Raw genomic sequence first — 8,544 nt, 5'->3', positions numbered from 1 at the left:
CGAAAGGTACAAGCATCCATAGGCACAACACTTGACCCTGCATCACACAAAAGTATCAAAAGGTACAAGCATCCATAGGCACAACACTTGACCATACATCACACAAAAGTGTCGAAAGGTACAAGCATCCATAGGCACAACACTTGACCCTACATCACACAAAAGTATCCAAAGGTACAAGCATCCATAGGCACAATACTTGACCCTACATCACACAAAATTATACAAAGGTACAAACGTCCGTGGGTACAACACTTGACCATATATCACACAAAATATTACAATGCTATGCTGTGATCCACAAAACCTATACTAGGTAGGTTTATACAATGTATACACAAAGCTGCGCGCTTCACTTTTGTTGATACATTGTCATGATCATTGCACTTTGTTGGCGGTGCGGTTAACAGTGATTGTAATAATGAATATATTATCAATGACTGTTCATTTATTATTCTGACATTAAAAATATCTATTATAAAATAGCCTATGAACCATAAAGTATCCATATTTGAATGGAACAAAGTAAGTTTAATGCACATACGATTATGTACGTATTTAATTACACTGACCGATGCCGGCGCGCGGGGATCCTCCACAAGAGAAAGTGTTTATAATCATGTGAGTAAGTAGGTACTGATTGACCCGGCCAAGGATGTTCGCTAATAACCCTGGAATGCTGATATTGAGTGCATGCCGTGTTGAGATTTTCATTATTTCATAGTCAGTATCGGACGAAACGAATTTAAGCTCTAGGTGATTTTTTCACAAAACGGTTCTTTCTAAAAATGATACAAATATTTGCGACTTTGTGAGCGTCAGCAGTAGTTAGTGTTTTCGAATAAATATTATTTACTTTTGTTTTTATGAATAAATGTACGATTGAAGTGGAATTAACCCAATTCCCAACATCCGATGGAGCTGAAACAGATATCGAGTTGTTGATGACAATTCATTCTATCAACTTTTGGTGCCAATCACGCTCACACACGCAGACAATTAAGCATTTCTCTGAAATTGGATGACATTACATTAAAAAAACGTTAATACATTAAAAAATGTCGGTCGTACCCAATTCGGATTTGGCTCAATTGTTAGCGCGGTTGACTCCAGTCCCTGGGGAGAAAGGTTCAATCCTCATTCAAGCCAAACAAATAATTATATGATAATAATGTATTAATAAAAATAGATGTTTTATAGTAATGAAATTGTGATTATTTTTATGGATATGTTTATAAGAAATATCATTCCAAGGATTATCAACCAAAGGACGCTTTAAAAAACAGTATAAATAAAATATGGTAAATTTGTAGCAATAATACTAATAACTATCAAAAATAACTTTACAACATAAACAAAAACTGGTATACAGATGTCGTGAATGTCATACTGTGGTACGTATTTATTGTGAACAGGTTGCCATCATATAACTAATTATATGATCTGTAAGGTTGCCGTACTATGTACCTTAAATAATAAAGCGTATATTAACAATAATCCATTATGAATTGAACTCTTCTTTGACTGTTTGGACCATCCAGAGTTTATGTAACCTTCAACAAATGTTTTGATATTTGCTTGCACACACTATCCAAGAAATGAATTGGAGCAAGTCTTCGATTTGTTACCATATTAAATATGACGGATGTTCAAACACCTGGGGCTAAATATTATAAAGATTTCTTTACTTCTTCCTTTAAGAAATATACGACTTTTGAATCCCGAGTAACGCTTCTGAAACAGATTGAGCTTGATTTTATCTGCAGCGAAAAACTGACAAGGAAGTGAAGATGTTTTATTATTCATTTCAATAAAGGTTAAATCAGTCCTCTCCATTTTAATGTAGTGATCAGTGATCATCATATAATTATTATTGCAATTAAACCAACAGAAGGTCTCCCGCATTCTGTTCAACATTAATTTCGATCTAACGACTTGGCATGGCAACAGACTGAAAACTGTTGTAATATTAAAAACTGTTTCTTATTTATTTTACCTGCTCTCGAAAAGTTTATCACTCTTAAATAAAAATAAAAATTATACCTGTAGGTCACATAAGGAACGACGAATAATAAAATAAAATGATGGGACACTTAGATGACTTGGACATGTGAATCGCTATTACTAATGTCTTTCATTGTATACCACAATGTATGTAAAAGAGGAAGCTACAAGCCAAAGATGTGTATATTCTTGGTATACCTTATATTGTAGGTAATAGGCATTATCGACTCTTATAGACTCTTAAATCGCTTGACAAACGGAGTCTAGAAACGTTCGATTTGAAGCAAAAAACTGTTTTTTATTTATTTTGTAAAATAATTTATAAGATAGCAAAAAAGTTAATCAAGTGAAACTGTCACAAATAATCTAAGCTATAATACTGTATTTTTAAAAAGTTGTTTCCTTTACGCGTTCATACATTTCTATTGAAAAATGTTTTTTTTTTGTAGTTTTCATTTATATTTTTTATTGAGTAAATTATTTTTTTATTTGTATTCTTGCCAAGCAAAACGATAGAAAAACTTTCAATTTAACTGAAGCATATTTTTTAGTATTCATAATGAACACCAATTCGTTTTAAAGATTAATCAAAATAGTGTTTTAGCATTAAGCTTCGCCTTATCCCGTATTCCGGTGCAGATACGAGTATATTGCATCAAGGATTTTCCTCGACTTTTTCTATCACTCAAATCACAATTTAAACACTCCTGGTACTAATAAAAACAAATTTAATTTTTCATTGCAATTTCGGCCCACTGCTTATCGAGTTTTGCGAGCAAACACATACAGGATGAATGTTTATACATAAACACTAGCTGACGTGTTCCCAGCGTTGCTGTGGAATATCCTTAGGAGATATACGTATATCAAGACGAACTTTTCTCTAGGCCTTTGTAAGATATACAATTCCATAGCAGATTAGTTTAGCCAGTGTTAGCAATGTAGTGCTAGAAAATTTATTTTAAAATGAAACATCGACTTTTCTTTATTTTCTGTAAATATAATATGCATGTAAGTCCGAATGCAATACATGCAGAGATGTGCTTTATTTCAAATAAATCCATTTCAAATGGAAATGCAAAATGGGTATTTTCCATTTTGCATTTTAAATGCTTTTCTAAAAACCATTTTGCATTTTGCATTTTAAATGCTTTTCTCAATGCATTTTCCATTTTAAATGCTTTTTTGCAACATTCTTCCTACTATCTCCCCTCATCTTTTTTTCATAAGCCCCAAATATCAGTCGGTCCTCAACCTCGCTATGAGAGATAATTTACATTTGTCAAATTGCTCCCTGGTAGGAGCCCTGGCAATTGAGTGATACCATTACAAAAAATACTGATTTAAATACTGAACATGGCCATGACGCTGTAATATTAAAAGTTAGATAGCACTTTCTATGTTTTTACGTTGGCAACATTAGTCCCGCGCAATTTTTTTGTGGTTTCATAATCTGTAGTCGTGGTGTTTTTGGATTTACCATCATGTAATATGTTTGTTCTACATTGATATCCATTATTAAATGACAAAATTGTTTAAAAACTCTATAATTATTTTAATTGTTTGACCTGAGAAACCATTTTGCATTTTCAATGCATTTTGAAAATGGGTATTTTGCATTTTGCATTTGAAATGCTTTTCTAAAAACCATTTTGCATTTTGCATTTTAAAATGGAAAAGTTTTGACCCATTTCCATTTTGCATTTCAAATGGTTTTGGTACCCATTTTGCACATCTCTGAATACATGTTACCATGTTAATCTTTACAAAGCCACTAATACTGTAAAAAAACATAAATATATAAAAAAAAATCTTCAGTACACAACTTAGCTGAAGAGAAAAATATTTTTTTTCTTATGTAATTATGTAAATTTCTTAAGGAATAATATGAACTACACCTATCAATTTGTCTGTCCTGGAGCCGCAAGTTTCCTAGTTGGACAGGCAAAGCTTCCTAATATGTATTTGTACTTTTTTTGTATCTATCTATAAATATATCATTAAATAAATGTATCATATATGTAAACATTTCTGAAGAAATTCTCTAAATAATAGTGAAAACCTTATCAAAATCCGTTGCCTAGTTTAGAAGAACTAAGCGCACAAACAGACAGACTCGGATAGCGACTATATGATATATATACGATATTATACTACTTAGAGATGATCTGCTTATTCAAAAATATTAAATGTCCTCACTCCATATTTGTCAAACAAGACCCGATATAAATATTATATTTTCAAATAATATCTTAGACATCAGTGAAACATGTTGCACCTTTGATAACTCACCTACTTAGGATAAGGTGTATGAAATCATATAAAAATGTTGTAGATCAATATTGCAGAAGAATTGCATCAGTTGGTCTGTTAGTTGTTTTACAACATTTCTCTTGATAGAGTATCTCACGTTCCGTGCTCGGATCGCAGAATGACGCAAGGGTTACTATTTCGGCAAGGTGTTAACCCGCTAGGATCAATATAAAAGTTATCAAAAATATTTAAGAAATTCAAAGACTTTAAAAAAAATACATCTACTCGTATTTAAATTTCGGTAATGATATGAAGCGAAAATTATCTCAATTCCTTACATCGGGTCGAGCTGAGACTCGGCAAATCGACTTGAAAATATTTCACCTACAGGTGCGAGCCTAAGGTTACTAGTATTATACCTGAATTACTAGAATAAATCCTCGAGTTTGGGGGGAGGCTTGACGAACTCAAAAAACTATCGTCGATTATTTTTACGACATAAAAAACGTATATTAAAGTTAAAGGATCTTATAAAATAATATAATAACTAAGAGGGGGAAGTAAACTAGCAACTAGAGAAAGAGCGATCTACCTCAAGGTCAAATTGCGGAAAGTTAAACTAAATTGCGGAATTATTCCCCGATGCAGAAAGTATATCAAAAGATAAGTGGGTTAGCTACTAATATTGCATATCTGCTGGATACTTACAGTGCTAACAGCTTTTTAACGCTTCATTGGAGTCCTCGTGTAAATTTGGTTATTGGAACATCAAATTGGAGGTAATTATTCTGACTGCAAGAGGAAACCCATCTATTAAACCGTAACTGCTTCAAATCAGTGCAATGTTTCTTTACCTACTGGAGGATGGTCCAATATAAAAGATGTCACCATCATTAGCAAACAAGGTATTAGTGTACACGAAAGGTCTATATTATGCAGTCAAAATAGCGCTGGAGGTAGAAGTGAACCCTGTGTGACGCTTGCAAGGTGCAAAAGTTTGCTGACAAGCCCTCAATGCTATAGAGTTAGTCGGGACCTGAACATATAAGATTTTGATAATTAGGCTCTTAGGACAGCGCTTTGTACATTGGCTTCTTTTCATTATTGACTTCTTCCGAGTGACAGAAGGAAGGTTGCTCATGCTCGATTAAATTACAAAATAACTTCACTTTCTGTGACCCGGTTCCGAAAACTGACCTCTATAAATATCCAATTGCTGTGTACGGAATACATAAACGACGATGTTCTGGTTTCTAATCAGTGGAATACATTATAAAAGCGGAGTGAAGACAGAAGACATTGACGACAGTTTACTATTAGCAAGTGTAAATTGACACGGATGAAGACATTTTGGGGGATGAAGAGAGTACGAAAGACCACAATGATAATATCATTGAGGTCATACCCTGGGTATCCTTAGCAGACAATACGTAAACATCAACTTACTGCAAGGTATACATGGGTGTGAGTATAAGGTATAAGATTGTAAGGCCAAAAAGCCGGCGTCCTTGATATTCGCCATCTGCAAGAGTACAGGTAAGTAGCCGCACTCGCCTCTCGCCTACTGCCTTATATTATTATTTATTAAGAATACCGCTGTAACTGGGCTGGGTATTGCACTCCACGTGACATCACTATGTTCAATGATAATATCACGATGTATACTAATAGTTTCACGTATGATACAATATAATATCTACTGAATGTTTAGGATGTTTTTGCTTCGTGTTCTCATTTTTATATCTCTAGGTGTTACCGAATATTCTATAATTGCCGAAAATGTTCAAGTCGTTTATTTATTATCAATCCGTTGTGAAAACGCATACTCGTTTTAATGTTGTTCTTACATGGTTTCGATAAAAAAATCTCCCGTGCAGCGCGCACGCAATACGCTTACAATCTTTATTTAGGCACATTCAAAAGTTCAATTTAAGATATTTAGCAGGTATAATTTCTGTTACCACCGCCAAGGTGAATAAGCTGGTAAGCAAATCATGTTTAGGCAGGTTAAGTCGGTAAGTTAGTTACCTAGGTACCAGGCAGGTGTACAATAAACAGGCTCAGTAGCTTATCTTGAGTAAAAAACTGGCAATGTAATCAAATTGTGTATTTTTAGGAATCTCATAAAAACCTAGGTGAATATAATGTTACTGCATGAATTAGGTAAATCGCTCAAGTAGGTACTCATGTTCACGCGGGTGTCCTTTTCCAGATAAATATTGTAATATTAGAGTTTTTATGAACACGTGTTCCGACATCCTAATAACATGTTTTACCAAAGCCAAAGGTGGAAGTCGATATTTCGTGTTGTTCGAATCACATATAATCTGGAAAGCTCGACCGGTCGGTGGCTGAGTTGACATTGCATTTGGATCTCACCCAGGCGTCGTGTGATCAGTTATTCGGCTGGATAAGTCCTCCATCACAGCACAAGCATTTTTTTTCGCTTACAGTGGTGGTAGTAGGAGATTTTAAAATATTTTCAGGTTATTCGTAACCCGGGAATGTTTCTTTCTTTTAAAATAGCGCTGGTTTGGTGGGCGGTCATTTGCATGTTTTGACAGCTATGTGATACGGTAATATATTGTTTGAAGGTTTTTTATGGTTGATAAAAATGGTGGTTGGAGTTTCAACGAATTATTAAAAATTGAATTATGAAATATAAACGCAAAAGTAATTGGGAAAAGAAACACTGCGCAGTGAGAAATAAGTTTTGATGTTTAATTTTAGACTGGCGGCGTTCGACAGAAATACCAATTTTCGGACGTTTTTCTCAGAGACAAAATGTTGAAAAGTGAGGTCAACTGAAGTTTTTAAAGTGATGTAAACTAGCACTTATTTATATTGCTAAATATCGTTTTGTCCAAATCAGACTGCAGGTACTTCAATTATACCAGATTCCAGAGGCATCAGATAGATGGAAAGAACAACATTTTAACTACAAATACGTGATTTTTTTTTCGGTTTAAATTTTAAATGTCTTTTTATGGCACTTTTGTTCAATCTTTCGAAACCTTTGTCCAGACGATCTCATGGAGCATCAGTATTAAGGCATTTTAATAAATTACATTTTTGATTAATTTAATTTACATTTTGATTGAATAAACTTAACGCGGCTAAGTTGACCGCCAACTCACTAGGGCCAACGAAAAATAGATATCCTGCCATTGTCTGAAGACAACGTGAGGATAAGGATCTATGGGATCCACCTATACTTACCAGCAGAATGGAGCCATGTCATCAGTCTTGGTAACAGGTGACAGCAGACCGTGAGCTGATGAGCGATGGTCTTCATTAATTGGATAGTCCGTTATGCCCATTGACATTTAAAGGAGGGCAAAGTGCAAGTGATGCAACAAAAAATCGAAACACGTTCTAATGAGAAGGTTGGATTCTTCGTCCGCGGGCGATACGTTTTTTATGCTCACTGAATTCGTTCTTTTGAAGCGGGCGTCCTTTACAAAAAACCATTCCTACTCGTTCGTTCCTACGGCAGTTTTTTGTCGCTAAATTTGTTATTGCTAATGACTCGAGAGTCATGCAATGAACATTATTCTTTGTTAATTTTTATTATCAGGCAAAAAAAGGTTTTTAAATGGTTTTTTATGAAAAATTCTCTTGCAACGGTCAAGAATTTATCGAAACACGAAGTAGATACGTTTAACCAATCATTTTATGCAACCGCTTGATTTTCATTCGGTACGAGATACCTACATTATTATCTGTACCTGTACTTTACATTGGGAAATGACATTTTATAAACGGTTCGCGTTGCGGTGGTCGGCGGGTTCAGAATTAGCACCACAGTCAGCAGTCAGGGGCTTGACACGATAGCTGCACTATCAGCACTACGTAGGTAATGTGTACTGAGCAGTGAGCATCTGTACATGTGCACTGTGTCACCGGGGCACGTGTACGGCACGCGTGAGTCTGTGGGGGAAGGGTGCGAGGTCCGTTCTCGGGACCAGGGACCACACCTAGACGCTAATCTACTATAAATAAATATCTGTACTAGCACTAGCACTAGGTGGACACACACACCCACCCTCCTACAAATGTTCCATACAAAAACGTAGAATCTCCCGCCGCCTCACAAAGTATATTTGTCCCAACTTGTTTTCTTTGTATTAATTACTACAAATTAGGAGGTTGGTGTATTAGCTCTAAATTACTATATTTCGTATATATGACATTTTTGTATTACAGCTGTGAGGTGGTGAAGTGGAAATTTGTGTGTGTATTGGCACTACATTACCACATTTCGTGTACGTGACATTTTTGTCATAT

The sequence above is a fragment of the Hesperophylax consimilis genome, chromosome 6 (assembly GCF_061612785.1).
Source record: "Hesperophylax consimilis isolate HC1 chromosome 6, BYU_Hcon_1.0, whole genome shotgun sequence".
Lineage (NCBI taxonomy): Eukaryota > Metazoa > Arthropoda > Insecta > Trichoptera > Limnephilidae > Hesperophylax > Hesperophylax consimilis.
The sequence above is the reverse complement of the archived record's forward strand: the minus strand, read 5'-3'. Positions refer to the sequence as shown.